The following is a 23,211-nucleotide window of genomic DNA, read 5'->3' as shown; positions in this document are numbered from 1 at the left end:
ATCACATACCTCACGGCACAACAATCCTCGATCGGTGCCCAGACGACCCCACTGTCGCAGCACCACTTGAGTAGGTCGATCCTCTGCTGCTCGTTCTCTTGGTCCAGGGCCTCTTCCTCTGTCCATATACATCCACAATCGTGACTGCACTGGATCCGCCCGCTGTGACCTCACCCAGTCATCCAACAAACTAGGTCCGACACACTCCTCCTGGGTCAACTGTGGCTCTCGTTCTTTGCTTGGCTCCTTCTCCTGGTCCTTAACTACTGGAACAAAGGCATGGACACAAGCATGAACCACTTCAGATGGTACATATCCCGGCTCACCACATGGCACTGCTTCATCCTCTATAGACTGGCCATCTGTCTCTTTCCCAGGCCATCTCGAGAGGGCATCAGCGTTTCCATTTGTCCGTCCTGGTCTATAGCGCACATCAAACTGAAATCCAGCCAATTGGGCCATCCATCGTTGCTCCACTGCCCCCAGCGTAGCCGTATTCAGGTGAGCCAGCGGATTATTATCTGTGAACACAGTAAAGGGAGACACAGCAAGATAGTCCCTGAACTTTTCCGCTATAGCCCATTTTAAAGCCAGCAGTTCTAATTTAAATGAGCTATAGTTTTTATCGTTCCTCTCCGTAGGGCGTAGGCTTCTGCTTGCATAAGCAATTACTCTCTCCTTCCCTTCTTGAACCTGAGCAAGTACTGCTCCCAAACCCGTCTGACAGGCATCCGTATACAGCACAAATGGCAGCTGGAAATCAGCATATGCTAATATGGGTGCTTGCAGGAGGCTCTCCTTTAATTTCTTGAAGGCGCTTTCTTGCATCTCCCCCCATGCCCAACGCTCTGCTTTACCTGCAGCTGGTTGAGTTCGTCGTTTCGATGTCCCCCATAACATTGAATTCAGTGGTGCTGCAATCTTTGCAAAGTCTTTTTTAAAACGTCTATAATAACCCACTAGGCCCAAAAAGGCCCGAAGCTGGGTAATGTTCTGAGGAGCCGCCCATGTCTCCACGGCTTGCAACTTCCCTGGGTCTGGTGACACCCCTCCTTCTGAAATCACATGGCCCAAATAATGCACTTTGCTCTGAAACAGAGAACACTTAGTTGGTTTTACTTTCAGGTTAAAATCCCCAAGACGACTAAAAACCAAGTCCAGATGGTCAATGTGAGCCTCAAAAGAGGAGGAGAAAATAATTATATCATCCAGATAAAGCAACACAGTTTCAAAATTTTGATCCCCAAGACAGCTTTCAACCAGCCTTTGAAAAGTTCCTGGAGCATTGCATAACCCCATTGGCATCCGATTAAATTCATATAGCCCCATTGGGGTAACAAAAGCGGTCTTCTCTTTGTCAGCTGGGTGCACCCCCACTTGCCAATACCCATGTGCTAAATCTAAAGTTGAAAACACTGTAGATTTTTTCAATGAGGCTAGTGATTCCTCAATTCTAGGCAAAGGATATGAATCTTTATGTGTAACACCATTCAGACACCTGTAGTCTACGCAGAAACGAAGGGTGCCGTCCTTCTTTCTGACAAGCACTACAGGTGCTGCCCAGGGGCTATAGCTCTCCCTAATAATACCATTCTCAAGCATGTTATTTAAAAGTCCCCTAACTTCCTGATACAATTTTGGTGGAATCCTATTGTAACGTTCTCTAATTGGGGCTGCATCACCTGTTGGTATTACATGCAAGACTCTATCTGTAAATCCATAATCTTCCTCATGCTCTGAGAAAACCTTCTGATGTTTAGCCAGCAAACCAGAAATCATCTCTTGTTGTTTTAGACTAAACTGCTGTGGATCTAACGATACAGCAACAGGCCATGGCATCTGCACTTGTTCGTCATCCTGCACTCTATTTTGTCTCACGCTTACCTCCACAGTGTCATCATCTAATGATCTTAATTCCACATTTCCTTGCAGGCCAGAAGAACACAACTCCACATCTGAATGCTGTCCAATCCGGCAGCGTTGGGAGAGGATCACAGCCACTGGGGACAGATTAAGAATTCTAACCATAACCCTTCCCTTTGAAACTGTACTCAATGATCGGGCTACCAATAACTGCCCTGGCAATACATCTGGACATGGTTCTACCAAACCCACATAATCCCTCTTATCAGGCCGAACCCGTGCACATGCCTCGATCACCATCTCTGACTGTGGTGGTATTATTTTTTTCCTTCCCTGGGGCCAGTAAATTGAACTTATCTGCCCCGACTCGTCAGCAAAATGTAATAAATCTTCACACACAGAAAACATCTGGCGCCATACTTTAACTTGTACTTCACTTTCTGAGCCTAGGTAATCATCTCCAGTTTTTGTCATTAAAAATTCTCTACATTCCTTAATTACATTCATGCCAATCAACCCTGGATATGATGATCCGTGTGAATCTTTGACAATAAGCACGCCCCTTTTTGGTATGACTTTGCCACAAATATTTAAATCCACCTCAATGTAGCCAATATATGGGATGACTAACCCATTAGCAGCCACTAGGTTAAATTTTTGAATGGGTGGATACATCGTTGGCCCTTCGGTCTTGAAATGTTTCTTAAAATAACTTTCAGTCAATGTGGTTACCTGCGAGCCAGTATCAATTAAGCAAGATGTTTTAACTCCTTGTATTTCTACCTGCACGACTGGACATTGTCCTATTAGGTGATCTTTCTTTTCTAATTGGCCACTACTTGATGTACCCACCGTTTGGGCCTGTACAGTGGGCTCTATGAGTTTAAAGGCCCTTGTGGTCCTTCTACAGTCCTACAACGTCTTTCAATATGACCCACTTGTTTACAACGCCGACAAAGAGGTCTTCCCTGATGGTCGAATTGATCAGAACTTCTTCGACCCCCCATCAACTCATACCTAGGTCTAACACCCTCACTCTTAGGCCACATATTCTGTACTCCTTCACGGACTTCACTCATCATTCCAGCTACTATTTCTTTTATTTCTCCTTTCAGCTGCAAAAATACTTCCTGTTTAATTTCCTCTACCAATTTGGTTGTATCTAGAGTTGGTTTCATTTGTACGGTTGCAGCTACTGCTTGCCTTACCTCTCCAAACGCATCTGCTTGTAGGATGGCTTCTCGTTTAATATCAACAAAAGCAATATCTGATGATGCTCTTACCATACCCTGAAGTTCCCTCCGCAGCCCGGCATCAAAAAGTCCCAAAATAAACTGATCCCGTAACACATAGCCTCCAGTAGTGTGATCTCCCCTACTCTCCAACCGATTACTTAATTCCTGAAGTACTAATGCAAACTGTCTCACACTCTCATCGGTCCTTTGTTTACGAGTAAAAAATTGGGAACGAAGGGTTGCAAGAGGGACTGTATCCCCATAATTATTTTTCAAAAATGTCAATATCTGTCCTGATGTTACACGCTCTGCTATCGGCAAAGCTAACACTTCCCTCTTCGCTTCCCCATCTAAATTACTTATTAAAGCTGAAACTTTTTGAGCCTCTGAAAAAGGGTACATATCAAACATTGATTTTTGCATATTATGCCAATCCTGAAAATTATTCTCCTGTGCCGTTTTCTCCCCACTAAATTTTTGACACCATGGTGTCCCCATCATCAAAGGAAACATAAGCATGGCTTGATTCTGGGCTATATTAGGTGAGCTATCAGCCCCCTGCTGCTGCTCACTAGATGTAGAAGGTGACTGGTCTAACTGTTGTGTGGTTGACATTTTCCTGATTATTGCCCAAAGTCCAGACTGCCAAAATTACGCCAAGTTGTAACCCTCCCAAAAAGGGAATAAAGTATTCACACACAACACAAGTTCTTTGCTGGACAAAATACAGTATTTATTTTGGGCCACAATAATCAAGGAAACGTCAAACACTCAATTCATTTAAATACTAATTTCACTTTTATTTTATACAATAATCCTAAAGATTAAATTTCCACACAAGGGGAGCAGCAGGTAGGGAATCAAAAGGACATAAAGTTCATGATGTAAAGATTGTTAGTGGACTGCATAAAAATTATTAGGTAAGGCAATTAAAATGACCACCACAAGGCATTTAACAAGGGGTATCAACCGTAATTGTGCAACACATCATCATTTCACATCAACCCAGAGTTGTAATACACCACACAGTAAATCTCATAAATATAAATGTATAAATAACACCCATAAATAGACTCCACACAGCAATCAAATCATAAGCTACCATCAATACCACTCCAGCTAAATATCAAGCCGTCGTCATTTAACATTTCCTTTACGGAGCGTAATGCTAGCCTGCGCTCATCCCCCGTCACACGCACGCACACACGCACGCACGCACGCACGCACACACACAGACAGACAGACAGACAGAGTACAAGCGCCGGGAGCAATCAAACTCACTCAAACTCCCGGCGAACAAAATGCAATGCACACACAATGACCCCGCAACAGTATAACTGTGCTGCTGGCCCGCTTACCCGCTACCGGACGTGGGATACAGCGATTGGAAAGTCAACAGCGGCCGCCGAAACTTTAGTCCGGGGAAACCCCAGCACTACCAACTATCCCTCCCAGTCATTCGCTCGCGCACAACATCATGCCCACGTCCCGGCACGATAGCCTTGGCCAGCGGCTCAGCAGCACCTGCAATCAAAAACCAAGAAAAACCCCTCCTGACCCAGAAACTACAATCGCTTTTAAAGGCTTGGACTCATTACAAATTGAACTCAGCTGTTCATCTCCTGGAAACGTCATAGACGCAAATGACGCCAGTACGCATCATCCTGGTTTGGGAAGCACCGCTTACACGTGCCCTGCGGGCCCGTCCGCTACGCCACTGGACCAGGACCAGCAGTGTTCTTGCTGTGGGGCTCACAGTGCTAACCACTGGGCAGCCGTGCCGCCCAATAAGTGGTAAAGGAGGAGAATAGGGGAGGAAGATAAAATGGATTGAAAACCGTGGTTATTTATAGTAGCTCAGGGCTCATATGATTGGAAGATAATGATTAGCTAATACAAGACCGGCCGTGATGAATCATAAGCACGTGATCTTCTCAAAATTATGTCATGAATAAACTTCACTTTTCAAATAAGTACTGTTTAGGTTAGTTAAGGGTTAAGTACTCACCCTCACATCCATACCCCTAAGACCGTGAATTAGGTTCTCTTGTCACGTTTTAGTTAAAACAATTCACACTGTATAGTATGAATATTTTTAATATTCTGCCATAATTGTATATGCTTCATTTTTCAATACACAGTAAAGAGATCCAGATTACATCACATTCAATGTCAAAATTCAATTAAATTCAATCATTTTGCAGCCAATACAGCGTCAATTCATCTTGGGAATTGACTGTGCACAGTGCCCAGAGAGATTAGGAGCGGTTCTACCTGCGAGATTTTTAGCCAGGTCACTGTTTGCTGGTGGAAGAAAATGTTTCCTGACTTGCTTATTCAAAACATCCTGAAGTGTTAAATAATATTTTAATCTGATGACTGTGCAGGCCAAAGGAGATGTTCAACTTTAATTTTATGGTCATCAAACTACTCTGTCACCAGTCTTGCTGTGTGTATTGGTGCATTATCATCCTGATACACATGCACATGGTCCTCCAAAATGGTTTGATAGTCCTTAGCAGTAATGCGCCCATATAAAACAAGTATTGGGCCTAGGGAATGCCATGATATTGTAGCCCAAACCATCATTGATCCACCCCCAAGCTTCAATCTGAGTGGTACGCTTCTTTGGGGCTTCTCCACACCGTAACTCTCACAGATGTGTGAAATACAGTGAATGTGGAATCATCTGAGAACTACATGTTTCACATTGTCCACAGCCCAAGATTTTCACTGCTGGCACCATTGAAACTGACATTTGGTAGTCGCACGAGTACAAACGTTTGGCTAGAGAGGCCCAGACATGTACAGTATATAGACCCTGTGGAGCTCCCGATGAGCGGTTTTGGTGGAAAGTTGAGGGCAGCTGTGATCTTATGTTTTTTGGATACAATCTAGCTTATACAGTTGGCTTACAGTCTTTCAGAAAGCTTTCTCTCGCCTCTACAGTGGCTCCTGTTGGATTCTGTTTGTTCTTGGTGGTTTGCTGACGTTACTCTGGGCATCGTGGCTCTTTATACAGCACAAAGAATTGCCACAATGGACTTCTAACTCTGCACAAGACGTTTGGCCATGGGAGAAATAGTCGTGCCCAACTGAGCCAGGTTTCTCTCTGTTTTTTTAATTCTTCACTTTCGCCAATTGGTGAAGTTTTTTCCTCGCCGCTGTCGCCACTGGCTTGCATGGATCAGGATCTTTAGAGCTTCAGGAGAGGTTCCGGATCCATCGATGGATTTGCTCTTCAGTGTTTGGACTCTCAGCAGTGAATATTAACCCACACTGAACTGAACTAAACTGAACCTCAACACTAAATACTAAACTGACACTGTTTCAATTTACTATAATCCTCAATGTGAAGCTGCTTTGACACAATCTACATTGTAAAAGCGCTATAGAAATAAAGATGAATTGAATTGTGTGCATTGCAATATTTTAAGCAGAACTGAGATTACTCTGCTAAATAAACCTTCACACTCTGCTCTTACTGGTGGAATGTGCAAAGAATGAAGACTGACCACCAGGCTGTGCAAATTTAGCCATGAAACCTCCAAAACTAAATTGGCCAGTGTTTCCGCTTCATTGTCAACCCCTGAATTTCTAACTTCTCTTTTGTGTGTGTGATTGTACGGAAGTGTTGCGTCTGTGTCTGAGACAGGCAGTGTGTCATTAATAGATCAGGATGGAGCTCAATGCACTTCCTCTATTGCTCTGTGAGTATCGTTTTACCATTTATGCATTAAATTGTCCCTTCTTAAGGTATACAGCAGTTCACGGGCTGACCCTTAGATTCTTGGTCTCAGTTTCTTCACTGGTTCTCTGCAGTGATGCCGAGCTCAGATTGTCTGTTTGATGTCAGGTTTTGCTGTTCTGGGTTCAGCTGTTGAATCAATACTAAACCCAGCAGCAGCAGAATGACCATGTGTTTAATGATATAGTGAAATGTGGTTTGAGGTCGTGTTTTTTTCTACTCAAACGCTTAACTGTGACATTATTGACCACAGTGATTAAGCACTTCCATCTGAAGCAATGACTATATTCAGATTAACTTTACTCTCAGAAATGCACACATAGGTGTTTTCTTTATTCTTCCTCTTTTACAGTTTATTGACTACCATTTACAGAGATAGATTTACAGTTAATAGACAGAACAGTGAGACAGAACATTGATTTAAAAGTTTAGCTATTATAAAGAGGGATACAGCTGAGCTTTTGTGAACTTTGTTAGTTTTTGAAGTTAAAGTAGAGTGTTTTTCAGTGGGATGCTCCACAAATCGTTTATCAATTTTTCTGCTTCCACCTTGCAGCATCGTCTCTCTTTCTGATTATCCGGTTTGTTGTGTGCAGACGAGCTGCTCTTCTATTGGTCAGAGTGATGCATGTGACATACTTCGGGGTCTTTTTAGGATGAGAATGTCTTAACTTTAAACATTGTGGAAAAGAGAACAAATGCATGATTCAGATATATTATTTTTTCCCCACATGCACTGCTTTCTCATGGTCATGTTTACGCTGAAGCAAGTATGTTATTAGCAATTTTCATAGCTCGTGATTTATTGAGGATTTTCTTATTTGGTTTTCAAAATGCATTACAGTATGTTTCTGAGATCTCAGCTTCAGCAGACCTTTTTTCCATTTGAAATTCTTTGTCTTGGTCATGTAATTTTGTTTTGTTTTTACAAAAAAGGGCAATAAGCTGCTTTTTCTGATTTACTAATTTATTTCTATACAGTATGTTATTTTTATTATATCTATTGTTTCAAATAGGCTGCTAAGTAGTTGTTTTTTTTACTGTATATTATTATTTCTAATATTAATAATAATAATAAAATTAAGCATTGTTTATATTTTATTTAGTCAAAACTTACTGTGACTTAAACTTCTAATATAAACTAATGTTTATATATTTATTAAATAATGAGTGTTACAGTTAGTTCATAATCAGTTGGATATTGACTGAAGTTCCACAAAACATTTGGGCTGCAAAGAGATTTCCCCGTGATTTTATGATAGCATGAGAACACAGCATTAAATGCAGCTCTGGATTGCAACTCAGTTTGACCCATAAATAGTAAAGGATAATCTCAGAATGTGAAAAATCTGATGTGAAAATACAAATGACAAATTCTGTGTGTCAAGAAGCAAAATAAATGTGATTTGTCTCTTTGTCTTTTTAGTGGCCATTTCAAACGTTCTCCCTACATACGCTCAAGGTAATTCTCTCTCTCTCTCTCTCTCTCTCTCTGTCTCTCTCTCTCTCTCTCTCTCTCTCTCTCTCTTTCTGTCTCACACACACACACACAGATGAGGTCTTTTTTTTTTCATTTCCCAAATGTTTAACAGAGCAAGGAAATTTTCACAGTATTTCCTAAAATATTTTTTCTTCTGGAGAAAGTCTTATTTGTTTTATTTCAGCTAGAATAAAAGCATATATATATATATATATATATATATATATATATATATATATATATATATATATATATATATATATATATATATATATATATGTTTATGTGTGTGTGTATGTGTGTGTGTGTGTGTGTGTGTGTGTGTGTGTGTATATATATATATATATATATATATATATATATATATATATATATATATATATATATGTGTGTGAGTGTGTGTGTGTGTGTGTATTTGTATGTGTATATATATATATATATATATATATATATATATATATATATATATATATATATATATATATATATATATATATGTATGTATGTATGTATGTATGTGTGTGTGTATATATATATATATATATATATATATATATATATATATATATATATATATATATATATGTATGTATAAATATGTATAATGTATGTATAAAAATGTTTGACATGCTGTCCTGAGAGAGAGCCCTGAGTTTATGAGATCCTTGAGCCCTGGGTTCCCTCCCATTTGCAGGGTGAGAGAGGAGTTTGAGCTCAGGTAAATCTCAAAGACCCCCCCCCCCCCCCCCCCTGCTTATTTGTAGCTAAGTGACTAATATAGATGGCTGAGAAGAGGTGTACTCACTTAGAGCTTGACTATAGTATAGTCAAGTATATTTTGTGTGTTCAATTTGCTTAGGGTGCTTGTTATTTGAACTGTGGGAGGAAACCCACACAAGCATGGAGAGACCAAGCAAAACTTTGCACAGAAATTTCGTCTGGTTTAGAAGGAACTTAAACCAGAGGCCACATGTGAATTTTCAGGCAGATCGGACACTGTTTGGCTGAGTTATAAGTGTTTTCTTGTTGCCAGCAGGTGGCGCCATAACTGTGTCTCAATATTGGCATGTAGATGTCTTCAGGAGATAAATTTAATCTACCATGTGAATTTTCAGGCAGGTCAGACATTGTTTGGCTGAGTTACAAGGCAAACTTCCTACTGTCAGCAGGTGGCGCTATGACTGTGACTCAATATTGGCGTGAAGATGTCTTCAGGAGAGGTATCTCGTCTAACCTGTCAATTTTCAAGCAGATCGGACATTGTTTGGCTGAGTTAAAAGTAATCTACTGTTGCCAGCAGGTGGCACTATAACTGTAACTGTATATTGGCATGTAAATGTTATCAGGAGTGGAATCTCATCGAACATGAGATATTTCAGGCAGGTCAGACAATGTTTGGCTGAGTTATAAATAATTTCCTATTGCCAGCAGGTTGTGCTATAACTGTAACTGGATACTGGCATCTAAACATGTTCAGGTCAGGATTGTTATCAAATGTGTGAATTGTGAGGCAGATTAGACAATGCATGCCTGAGTTATAACAACTTCCTTTTTTGTGGCGAATCGTCAAAGTTTGTGAGGCCACCACGGACACACCCTTTGACGAAAACTCTAGATCAGGGGTCACCAGCCCTGTTCCTGGAGAGCTACCTTCCTGCAGAATTCAGTCCCAACCCTGATCAAACACACCTGAACCAATTAACAGTACCTAAAGCAGCACTTGATAATTACAAACAGGTGTGTTTGGTCAGGGTTCCAACTAAAATCTGCAGGAAGGTAGCTCTCCAGGAACAGGGTTGGTGACCCCTGCTCTAGATCTTCGCAATTTAACATCGCCTTTAGATGACAAAACACAATTTTGGTGTTGATCGGATAAAATCCCTAGGAGGAGTTCGTTAAAATACAACGCCTGGAAATGGCAAAAACGCCACTTTTGTGGCGCAGGAAGTTAAAAATATCCAACTTCCTGTTGGGTTTGAGATTCCGCTCTAAGAGACTTTTTCATAGGTTTTGACATGTTTGACGTGTGTGCCAATTTTTGTATGCGTGCGTGATTCGTAGCTTGGGGGCTCGTCCGTTAAAAGTGCATAGGTAGTGCTGTCGAGTCATTTTTTCACACCCACTTCTGAAACCCATGACAAAAGTACATTTTTGCCACTTCTGGGGCATGTGCAAAGTTTTGTGAGTTTTCGGGCATGTTTAGACTCTCAAAATCGCAATCCATTACAGAAAAGAAGAAGAAGAAAAAGAAACAATTCCAATAGGGCAGGGGTGTCCAAACTCTGTCCTGGCGGGCCAGTGTCCTGCAGATTTTGGCTCATCCTTGCAGGTGTTTAAAGGCAAGTTGGTTTCTAGAAAACCCAGTAAGAGCTTGATTAGCTAGTCCAGGTGTGTCTGATTGGGGTTGGAACTAAACTTTGCAGGACACTGGCCCTCCAGGAACCGCATCGTAGGTGCTCGGTCCCGAATCATTAATATGTTTAAAAACAATATTACTCAAAGAAAAAAACGGAAGTCTTTTGGATATTTCACCTTCAAGAGTGAAGAACATCAATAAAAACCTCAAGGAATCTGAAGAAATTTTAGTCTGTAAATGACAAGGGGCGCAAGCCTAAGTTGAACTACCGTGATTCCCCCAGTTGGCACTGCATCCAGAAACCTCATTCATCTATAAGTGACATCACCACATGGGCTCAGGACTACTTTGGCAAACCTTTGTCAAGTACCACAATATGTAGTTTCGTCCACAATTACCAGCTAAAACTGTTCTGTGTCAAAAGAAAGCCCTATATTAACAGTGTCCATCAACTTCTCTGCGCCTGGAGGCATCTGGGATGGACTATTACACAGTGAAAACAGTGGTTGCATGAATCAGAATTCAGGTATTTATTTGGAAGAAATGGATGCTGTTTGCTAAGGACCAAAGAGGAATAGGATCATCCAGACTACCAGCTTACCAAAAGCCAGGGTCTGTCATGGTATGGGGTTGTGTCAGTGCCCTTGCAAAGGTAACTTGCACTACTGTGATGGCATCAATAATGCTGAAAGTACATCGATTTTGGAGCACAATATGCTGCCTTCTTTTCCAGGGACACCCGTGCATATTTTAACACGACAATGCAAAACCACATAATACACAAATTACAAAGTCCTGGCTGTGGAGGAAGAGGATACAGGTACTTGACTGGCCTGCCTGCAGTCCTAACTTGTCTCCAATAAAGAATGTGTGGCTCTCTTTGAAGCACAAACCCATACTTGGGATATGTGTTTATTTTGAAGAAAAAAACAACAATTAAAATCACGAGGAATAAATTAAATAATGTTTGTTGTATTGTCTGCAATGAAATATAAGTCAAAGGAAGTTTAGAAATCACTGCTTTCTTTTTTTATTTGCATTATCCATACTGCCAAACTTCTGATTTGGGGCTGTAATCATTTACTTAAATCATTACTATTGAAATGTGACTTTCAACCAGCACAACAATAAATGTTTCTGAACACAATCACCAGTTGTATCTTTAATTTATGACTGAAGCTTAAGTGCGAAAGAAACATCAGTAATATAAATGATAGAAGTCATGTAGTGAAAGATAATCCCTAAATGCTCAACATGAACCCAAAATAACATCATGAAAATCTTACAGAGAAACCGAAAGTATTCATAAAGCCCCAGAGTTCAGTGTTCGCTGGAGACACAGTTACTCTCAGCTGTGATGTTGGACGATCAACTGGACGGAGGATTTACTGGTTCGAAGACTCCAGATTTCTAGAAGATGGCACTGAAATGAAAACACTGACAGATGTGAAGATCTCCGATGGAGGACTGTACAAGTGTATTGTAGAAGCACAAAGTCCAGCAGTCAGGTTAACAGTATCAGGTATGTGCTCTTTCTACAAGGCAAACTGATGTTGAGTTAAGTTGCATATTACCGAATGAATGTCATGCATCAACAGTATTCTGTCAGCTGAATTAATCTTGAGGTCATGTTTCACAGAGAGACACAAAGCTTTATTGCGTGTTCAGCCTGATGGAGGTGTTTTCAGGGGACAGACGGTCACTTTCACATGTCACATACCAGATTCAGACGTCACTCTCTGGAGCTACAGCTGGAATAAAGATGATTCAGTGATTCAGGACAGTGAATCTCAGGAATACAGAATCAGCTCTGTTGATGAATCTCACGCAGGTCTTTACAGCTGTAGAGGAAGAGAAACTGGAGGATCACGACACACACACACACCAGCGATCAACACACACTGACCGTATCAGGTGAGATTTGAGGGGGAAATTACCTTTTTATCTTTCATACTTCAACTATGCTTTAACTTTTGAATTCAGAATATACTCTTACATTTAGGCAGGGTTTATAAGATGTTGAGCTATTCTTCTGTGTGTGTGTTTTACTATCTCTTCTGTTTGTTCAGTTCATACAGAGAGTACTAAAGCTGTTCTGACTGTTCAGCCTGAACCATCACAGATACTCAAAGGTGACACTGTCACTCTCACATGTAACGTACAGGGAGAAAACTGGACATACATACTATTGTGTGGAGATAAACAGCTCCTCTCTGAGGAGAAAGAGTTCAATATCGCTGTAGAGTCCACACAGACATGCAGGTGTTCTGGCTGGAGGCAATCAGACTCTTCTGAATGGAGTGATGAAGTGACTCTGACTTTGTTGGGTGAGTGATCAACACTCAACATCAGGATCTTTCTCAATGTTTTCTCACATTTGCTTTTGTGATGACGACTGATATGAATGATAGTTAAGGTTTGGCTTTAATTTATCAGATCAATTAAATTTATTTTCAATTTAGTGCAAAGGTACACTGTTCAATGTTCAAAACTATTTATTTCTCATTCATCATGCTACTGTCTATGTGTTTTCAGGTTCAGAGTCTTCATTGTCGGTTCTCTCAGCTCTTAAACTGGTCAGTTTTCTAGTGGCAGCTTCTCTATATCTGCTGGTGTCCATCATACTGGGAGTCAAATACTGCAGAGCTCATGGTGAGATCTCTCTCTCTCTCTCTCTCTCTCTCTCTCTCTCTCTCTCTCTCTCTCTCTCTTACTGATGAGTTCATTCTAATCTGTCATTGTTATCAGTAATTAAAATGCCATTTATTCTATATTTTGTGTTTCCCAGCTCAAGAGGATGAAGTTGATTAACATGTTGTCACAGAAGAGTAAAAGCCTGCAGTTCTGATTAATGAATGCCAAAGTTTTTATTTTTAACATTATTCAGCTTGTACAATCTTTAAATAATAATGACAAAACACTGCTAATTTAGACTGTCATTGCTACTGTAGTTTCATTTTATTTGTAGCTCGTGTTATTGTTTTTTTTTTTTTTTTTTTTTTTTTAGTTTTGTTATCGGCCTAAATAAAAACTCATTTAGTCTGTGGCTATCATTGTTTCAGGTCAAATGTCAAAAGAGAAACAGTGTGTGTGTGTGTGTGTGTGTGTGTGTGTGTGTGTTTCTGCTCAGTTTAAGGGTAATCTTAATTCTCACAAATCTTACTTGTGTGTGCACCAAAAGCGGATCAAAAAAAGCATACCGAGACCTGCTTAAAGATGTGGTCTCGGTACTTTTAAACGAACCCTGGAGCGGTTTTATTTGTGGTGAGAATATGATTTGAAATAAAACCGACACAACAGCAAAAAGTACTGCACCTTTTGGACTAATCCAGCTGCCATAGGCCAATGCGATGTGCATTATGGGACATGGAGGAAAAATATTTGTTGACAGCGCTTTACCAACAGAGAGAGAGAGGGGAAAATATTACGCGATGGATTGTTGGTAATAATTTCAGAAGATGACTATGTTATTTTAGCTAAATTAATTCACGCCTCCTCCTGAAGTGATGAGTGATGCATTAAAACATTGTTTTTCAGCTGCGGCCGTGCTTCATTTTCGAAATGTATAGTTTGTCTGAAGCAGGGATACAATCAGTCAGAGCAGTCGTCCCTTCATAGTAAAAAGCAACATTTTGTGTCTGCCGGCTTGTTTACTTGTGGGAGTTCATTGGCATTTTCCTGAATGTGAATTCTGACCAATCAATAAGCAGTTTAAGAAATGCGTTTAACAACATCTGGCCAATGAGAGATGTGGATTTTTGTCAAATGTCTGCCGTTTCGAACCAAAGCCAGCAGTTTGGTGTTAGAAAGACCCAAAGACGGCAGAAAATGCAACAATGTGTCATTTATTACCCTTGGTCCAGACCAAATGAAGCGAACTACAGATGTGAAAGCACCCTGACGTATCCATACAGAAACATTCTTAATGAAACAGTGGAACAGCTTGTCTTTACAATTATATATTTAAAATTAAGATATAGATTTTATTTATTTATTTATTTATTTTTACAGTTTGTAAATAATTTAATAGTCTCAATATATAGTTGAAGTATACACACTATAAATAAATAATGTATAATAATCAGTCAGGATTTTAAGTACAAGTAAAAAATTTGTGTTGACCAACACCATAGATATTTACATTAGTTGTCACCTACCCTGTTGTTGTCTATTAGAAGGAATGCTTCAATAGAGCTGCTGTTTTAGTACAGGGTAGCGCTCCTTTGAAATGAATGCAGGACCAAGGTGCAGTGGAGGACTGTAGCCATCCAAAGCCTAAGATATACATGTAGGAATGGGTTTTAACCACAGAAGTGATCAGAATGATGCTAAAAAAATGTACATTCTAGTCAAACCATTCTTGTGCAATCTTATACCAAAAACGGAAATAAGGGCAGAATTAATAGCTATAAATGTGGTAGAGCGTTGATATTATGTGATTATATTGTTTTGCAATATGGAACAGTTATATGATGATGTTAAATCAAAAGTAATTCACAAATACTTGAAAATGAAATTATTCAATGACAATAACTTGCTATGGTTACAACTGAATTAATTACAAAATAACTTTATAAAATGATCAAATATGAAATGAAAAAACATGTGATATTAATTGTACTCAGCTTGATTGTAAAATTAAAGTTACCAGAGGTAAAAGAAGAGACCGGGGGGAGACAAAGAGTACAGGCCCAGAGGTTAGCCTGATTGCAGCAGAGTCAGAGAAGATAGACTCCAGAGGAGGAGGAGAGGAGCAGAGCAAGAAAGCGCAGAGATGGAAAAAAGGCCAGGAAAAGAGTTTACGACCTATTTTGTTGACCATTTGACTAAAGCCCAAATACTGAGACATTCAAACTGACCAATCAACATGTGACCACATGGTTAAAACCCCAAAGTCCACACACCAGGCCCTGATCTCATCAGTTACTGCCTTTGGAATTTGTGTGAGCCTTCTTTGGTTAAAAAGAGATAGAAACAAATGCATATAATTTAGACTCTTACATACACATATATGCATATATCTACAATTTGGAGTTTTCCCTGTGGGTAGTACGCAAATATTTTTGTAAATTACAAAAATAATCATTTTACATCACTTTTTTTACATGGATGGATTAGTGACCGCACCGGCATTGCCGGCAAAGAGTGTTTGTGTGCATGGAAATGTATTATGCTCCCTCCCTGTTAAATTTGATCTAATCCATGTCCTGAAACACCCCCGCTCTGTTGCTTTCACTTCTCATTCTGACGGAGAGGATGTTTTTATAAAACATTTTTTTTTATTCTATAGAACTTTATTCTAATAAAATTAATATTTATGCAAAAGATTTCTTAAATTATCTTAGCATCACTCCAGTTGTGTCTTTAGATTGTTTTACAGTTACATTTAGGATTAATTTCTGTTATTTATTTAGAATAATTGTATAATAACAATACTAATATATATACACACACACACACACAGTTTTTCCTTTTTTAAATATTTTCCAAATTAAGTTTAAAAGGGCATGTAAATGTTCACTGTATGTCTGATAATATATTTTTTTCTAGAGAAAGTCTTATTTGTTTTATTTTGGCTACATTTTTTAAACACCACTTTAAGGTAAATATTATTAGCCTCTTCAAACTATATTTTTTCGATAGTCTACAGAACAAACCATCGTTATACAATGACTTGCCTGGTTAACCTAATTAACCTAGTTAAGCCTTTAAATGTCATTTTAAGCTGTATAGAAGTGTCTTGAAAAATATCTAGTCAAATAATATTTACTGTCATCATGACAAAGATAAAATAAATCAGTTATTAGAATATATAGAAGTGATATAAAAGCTGCGTCCCAAATCGCATACTTATGCACTATTCTACGCCATTTTGTAGTATGAATAGTGTAAGTAGTGCGTTCACACTGAAAACTCTAAACATAATAAGTGCACTTTAATTACCCGGATGATGCACTCATTCAGCCGCTAAAATGAAGTGTGTAATGATGGACACTTCACGCACTCAACGACCGCAGGTTTGCTTACGTAGCGGAAGGGGCGGAGCTATCGGACGCACATGTTGAATAACTTTATTTAATTTGGATGGTGAAAGCAAAATTCTTTTACGAGAGTGATTATAGCGCCTCCCGATAGTGATTGCGGCAATACTCACGGCAGGTGTTATTTGATAATTCGGTCGTTTATTTCACTGATTTGGCAACCGTCAAACGTCATCAGGGAAACGGTTTGAATTTCCGCTTAGTAAAAAAAAACAATAGTGTGCCATTTGGGACGACACTACATACATATACTACTGTTGAGTGTGTAAGTGCATAAGTACATAGTGCATGAGTGCATAGTGTATAGTGTGCCATTTGGGACGCAGCTCTAGTGTGTGGACCTATGGTACAAAGGGACAAAATGCGCATGCCCAGTGGGCGCACCTGCAAAAAAAAAAAAAAAAAAAAAAAAAGTTACTGAATTCAAAAGCTGATGAGCGGGAGAAACTAGTGAGGATGCTGAGAACAGACATTTATTTGTCGTCAAAAACACAAAATATTCGCACTATAGTGAGTATTAACCACTGAAATTATTCTCAAAAGGTTTGTCCTTTCAACTGTATGGTATTATGTGCGCCTATTTTTCTCTTAATTTGTTATCTGATTTAACATAGTTTTTGTCACCATTTCATACAGTGCAGTTTGAAAATTACGATATAATTTGCGTGAAATGTCCGTAAAACTGTCAATGGGGATTCTCTGTAATTTTCTGAAGTGAGCTTTTTTCGTATCGAGCAGTTAACATAACCTTATTTTAATTTCGTTAACAGTACTGTTGTATCTTCAATAAAGATAACTCTACTGCAAGTATAGGGTTGAAACGAACTTTTACTTCTGTTTACTTCAGTTGTAACAACAGACATTTCCACCGTATGCCTTCCTGCATCGGCTCTCGTCTTTCAACTGGGTTACAGTCAATAACACACATGTATAAACCAATAACGACCTCTTGTGGTTACTCTAGGATACTACATCCCCTCCTCCTTAAGCTATCAATTGGAATGTTTCTTTTCTGTTATTTGTATAGCTTAGTCTTTCAAATGAAATCACAATAATCACTTAAGATATATACAACACTGTAAATAAGTAACAAATTATAAATGTTATTGATCAAGATTCTTATTATAACCTTTTCAAGCTATCAAGTATAACTGATACTTTTACTAATTTGTTCTATGCAACATAGTCTTTGAAGTGAGCTGGAGAACATTTTTCTCTGGCAGACCTTCTCAGATTTGTAGGTAAGTTGGTCTGTTTTTCAACGGCAGTCACTTCCGGTAACTGTGGCTTTTCCAATGGAGACAGCTCCCTATCTGCAGGTGCATCAACCACCTCTGCAGTCGGTAACGCAGGAGTATATACGTTCTGTTCATCCTCTCTGGGTATTACAGTGTCGAGAATTCCATCTGTACTCCGAGTTCTTATTTGGTCCACATGCCTCTTCACTGTTTGCCCCTGGCCGAGAGTGGTCTTGTATGACAGAGGTCCAGTACAACTTTCCACAACTGCAGGTATCCATTTTGGTCCACTGCTGTAGTTCCTCACATACACTGAATCTCCAACATCAAAACTTCTGAGTTTGCAACTTTTGTAATGAGCTTCTTTTTGCTTCTGCTGTTTTTTTAGAATTTTACTAGAAACTAGAAACATCCTTCCTAAGAAGGGCCCCGTGTAGTCCATATGAAGTCTTTCCCAGGGTGACCCTGGCCACTCCCACAGGTGTAATGGAGCTTGAGCAGGTGCCTTTTTAAACTTTGACACATCTCACATGACTGCACCACTTTCTCCACATCCTGATCCATACCAGGCCACCACATGTATGAACGGGCCAATCCTTTCATTCTTGACATACCAGAGTGGGTCTGGTGTAACTGTTTTGATACAGCTTCTCGGCCTTGTGGTGGTATGATGATCCTTGCTCCCCAAATCACACATCCGTCTTTGACACTTAGCGAATCTCTCCTATGATAATATGGTAACAGTGAGGGCTCCACTTCTTCAGGCCAACCCTTTAATATGTACTCATGTACCTTGGAGAGCGTTATGTCATGTGATGTCCACTTCCGAATTTGCACTGCACTTACAGCTAAGTCATCCATTAATTCCATCATCAGCACTTGATCATTGGTGTCCTCCGGTTCTCCCTCACTTGGCATTGGGAGTCTACTCAGTGCATCAGTATTTTGGTGGTACTTTCCTGGCTTATATACAATGTTGTACTGATATGCTTGTAACATCACAGCCCACCTTTGCACTCTGGGTGATCCCATTTGAGGAACTGCTTTCGTTTCATTGAACAAATTGATCAAGAGCTTATGATCAGTGCAGATTGTGAATGCACGACCATACAAGTACTTGTGGAATCTTTGGATGCCAAAAATCACCGCTAGGCCTTCTTTGTCTAACTGTGAGTACCGCTTCTCTGCAGCCGTTAATGTTCGTGACATGAACGCAAGAGGTTTCGCCATGCTCTCTCCTTTTCTGCGCTGCGAGAGCACCGCACCAACCCCATAGGGTGAGGCATCACAAGCTAGAACTAATTCTGAATCTGAGGAATAGTGCACTAGCACCTTTGCTGATTTCAGAAGTGCTTTAGATTCTTTGAAGGCTTCTTTTTGTGCTTTTTTTCCACCTCCATTGAACATCTTTCCTCAGCAACAGATGCAGGGGGGCTAGTAGCGTTGCCAAATTTGGAAGGAACTTATTTTAATAGTTGAGCAACCCCAGGTAAGCCTTAAGCTCTGTGACATTTCTTGGTTCTGGTGCTTCATCAATGGCTTTTACTTTATTTTCTGTGGGATGTAGACCCTGTGCATCTACTCTGTGACCCAAATATTCCACCTCATTTGCCAGGAACACACATTTTCCCCTTTTTAGCCGCAAACCAGCTTCTTTCAGCCTGGTCAACACTTCATCTAGTGTCTTCAAATGTCTGTCTTGGTTTCCTCCAGTCACCAATATATCATCCAGCAATCATGTAGCAATCCCTCCATTGTTCTCTGAAAGATAGCAGGGGCGGAAGCAACTCCAAAAGGTAGACGATTATATGTGAATAACCCTTTGGAAGTATTCACAGTCAAATATTTCTTGGAGTTCTCATCCATGACTATTTGTTGGTATGCGTGACTCATGTCCAGTTTTGTAAACTGCTTTCCTCCATCCAATAGAGTAAAAAGATCTTCCACTCTAGGTAATGGATATTGTTCCAGTGTTGACACTCTGTTGACTGTAAGTTTGTAGTCACCCCATAGTCTTATACTCCCATCTGGTTTCAAGATAGGCACAACAGGAGCTGCCCACTCTGAATACTTAACAGGTGAGATGATCTTGTTTCGCAGCAGACGATTAATTTCTTCTTCCACCTTTGTTTTTAAGGCATATGGCACTGATCTGGGTCTGTAAAATCGTGGTGAGGCATCAGTCGGAACATGAAGAGTAGCAGTAGTGCCCCTTAGTGTCCCAAGCTCTTTTTTGAACACTTCGTCATGCTTAGATAGCACCTGTTGCAGTGTCTTCGCCTCTGACTGTATCAGCTTTATCTCACCCCATTGCAGTTGAATTTCTTCCAGCCAGCCTCGACCTAGTAAACATGGTCCTGTTCCTTTGATTATGACAAGAGGCATTTCTTTTTCCTGCTGCTGGTATTTTACATGAACGTCTGCTACCCCCACTATCTCTACTGGCTCTCCTGTATAAGTTCTCAACTTCATTTTTGAGGATCTTAATTTGGGAGCGTTTGTGTCTTTCCAAATGTCATTGAACATACCTTCGTTCATTAAACTGACATTACATCCTGTATCGATCTCAAAATTCACGAGTTTGTCATCAATATGCAACTCAACAGTGAGGGGCTTCACTTTCTTCATAGCATCCGCTTTTATACATGCCAAATTGAAGGTTTCTTCTGACTCATCACTCTCATTATTTTCACTTACTTTAAATGCTCTATGTGGCCACACTCCTTTTGTTCTACTTCCAGTGCCAGTGTGTCCCCTCTGTTTATTTTTGTTGCGACAAGCCCTTGAAATATGACCCAATTTTCCACATTGATAACATTTTTCCTTTTTAAATCTGCATTCACTGGCTTTGTGGTTTTTTCCTCCACACCTGTAGCAGTCTCTGGTATCTATTTGTTCACCTGACTCTCCTTTTTTTTCTTGATCAGATTTCTTCACTTTGAACTTGACGTTGTTACATGTCTGTACACAGGATTTATTTTGTAGGTCAAGCACATTTTTGCTTGCAGTTTCCGTGGCTACTGCTAATTTAAAAGCAGTTTCAAATGTCAGATTTGTTTCTGAAAGCAAACGTCTCTGAATCCGATCATCATCAATGCCACACACAAGACGATCCCTCAGCATTTGATCCAAAGTTGTTCCATAATTACAGTCTTGAGCTAAACTACGCAGCTCTGCAACATACTCTGTTACAGTCTCTGTCGGCTTCTTTGTTCTGGAGTCAAATTTAAATCTCTGAACAATCTCGCTTGGCTGGGGATTGAAATGGTTTTTTAGCATCGTTACCAGCTGCTCATAAGTTCTTTCACTTGGTTTCACAGGGCTTAGAAGATTTTGCATCACACTGTAAGTTTGTGGTCCCACAACACTTATGAGAATAGCTCTTTGCTTACCCTCATCTTCGATTCCATTAGCCACGAAAAATTGCTCCAGCACTTCGGAATATTCTTCCCATATTTGAATTTTAGCATCAAACATTCCTAGTGAGCCAATAGTTCCTGTAGCCATGGTTGCTTTTCACACAATCTTTTTTTTTTTTTTTTTTTTCTAATTCCCTCACAGGCAGTTATTAGCACAGTGCTCCGTCATTTCTACCTCATTAATTTGCTGTCATCACGTGCTTCCGCTTTATCCTCGTCGCCAAAAATGTTGTATCTTCAATAAAGATAACTCTACTGCAAGTATAGGGTTGAAACGAACATTTACTTCTGTTTACTTCAGTTGTAACAACAGACATTTCCACCGTATGCCTTCCTGCATCGGCTCTCGTCTTTCAACTGGGTTACAGGCAATAACACACATGTATAAACCAATAACGACTTCTTGTGGTTACTCCAGGATACTACAGTTACTCGTGACATTTCTTAAAACTGAAGGAAGATAAACCAATAATAATGGTAGTTTCTGAATAATTAATAGTTTGTTTGTTTTTTCCATCTGTTCAGCAAAATTTCTGATTAACCACAATTCGTTACATTAATTCTCTGCATAACTTGTTCAAAACGTGTATGGGTTTCTTTCTACTGGTCACAAAAGCCCCATAGTGTTAATAATGCTACTAAAGCAGTTGTTGGTAACTTTACTGAGTGACTGACTTCCAAAGAGTTAGTTTGTCTTGGCATCAACCTTTCGGTTCCCAACAGGAACCAACAGTTTTGGAAAGAAAATGATGGTAGAATTGTAATTTTGTGAAATCTCCATGTAACAAACATGGCAGTGTGATTACAAACATGCATAAACAAACATGTTTCATAATTGAAGTGATCTCATTTGTGGGCCAGGCAGAACAGAACAAGTTTATTAATGCGGGAGTGAATGGTATTTAATGATTGAAATCTTCAATATTTTAAACAACATTTATAATCATGTGAAAAGTTAATGTTTTCCTGCAGTCCAGATTGATTGTACCGCAAATAACAACAGTTGACAGGCATAAATCTGTGACAAAGTAATTTTATGTGCATCTGATTCATTTTTATTAAGTCTAAAATTGTTTCTGCAACATTAGATGAGAATAATACAAATAAATAATACCAAAAAATATATATTTTATTTTATGTAAAATCAATGATTGAGAATAATGAAGGTTTCCTCCAAACAGGAGCATAGGGATTGCTTGTAATCTTGATTGGAAATAATATATTGGTGCACCTCTAAACCTATTATTGCTAATATCTCTTTCAGTTCCGGGACCAATTGTATTTTCCAGTGAATCCACCAGATGGCGCTGTGGACCATCTACATTGAGCAGACCATATGACGTGAACACTCTAGAGCTGCATTTCTAGTCATCGATCACACAAACAATGACGTGTTTAATGCCTGTAGAGAACACAGGTGAGTGTCTGATATTAGAGTTTGCTTCTATGAAGAACAACAAATGTGAATGTTAAGTTAGTAAACTTTAAGTTTAGGTTTTAGTCTACCTATACATTGTAGGGATAGTTTACAGTTTAACCCAAAGAATGACCAGTCTGGTAGATGAAGAAGAGCCGGAGTCAGAGATTTAAAAAAAAATAAATTAAGTTTACTGAAGATAGTTTGCAGTTTCATTCGCAGAAGCCAGCTTCAACACTCTCAATGAGTTCCTAGGCCGCTCTGCTTACAATCACCAATCAATAACAATTATACTCTTACATAACGTCATTAACTGCGTCATACATATAGGTGCTCTAACCTGATTGGTTAAAACACAGATAGACTAGGAACATTTCCACGTGAGGTTCGTGCGTACAATTTTGAACAATATCT

At 39.5% G+C, this 23,211-nt stretch overlaps 1 pseudogene; it reads left to right on the top strand.

The window, feature by feature from the left end:
- The first annotated feature begins 6,777 nt into the window (after nt 1-6,777).
- On the top strand, nt 6,778-13,493 carry LOC141375457 (B-cell receptor CD22-like; annotated as a pseudogene).
- The last annotated feature ends 9,718 nt before the right edge of the window (nt 13,494-23,211 follow it).

Source organism: Danio rerio, chromosome 7, assembly GCF_049306965.1.
Source record: "Danio rerio strain Tuebingen ecotype United States chromosome 7, GRCz12tu, whole genome shotgun sequence".
Classification (NCBI taxonomy): Eukaryota; Metazoa; Chordata; class Actinopteri; order Cypriniformes; family Danionidae; genus Danio; species Danio rerio.
The sequence above is the reverse complement of the archived record's forward strand: the minus strand, read 5'-3'. Positions and strand labels throughout refer to the sequence as shown.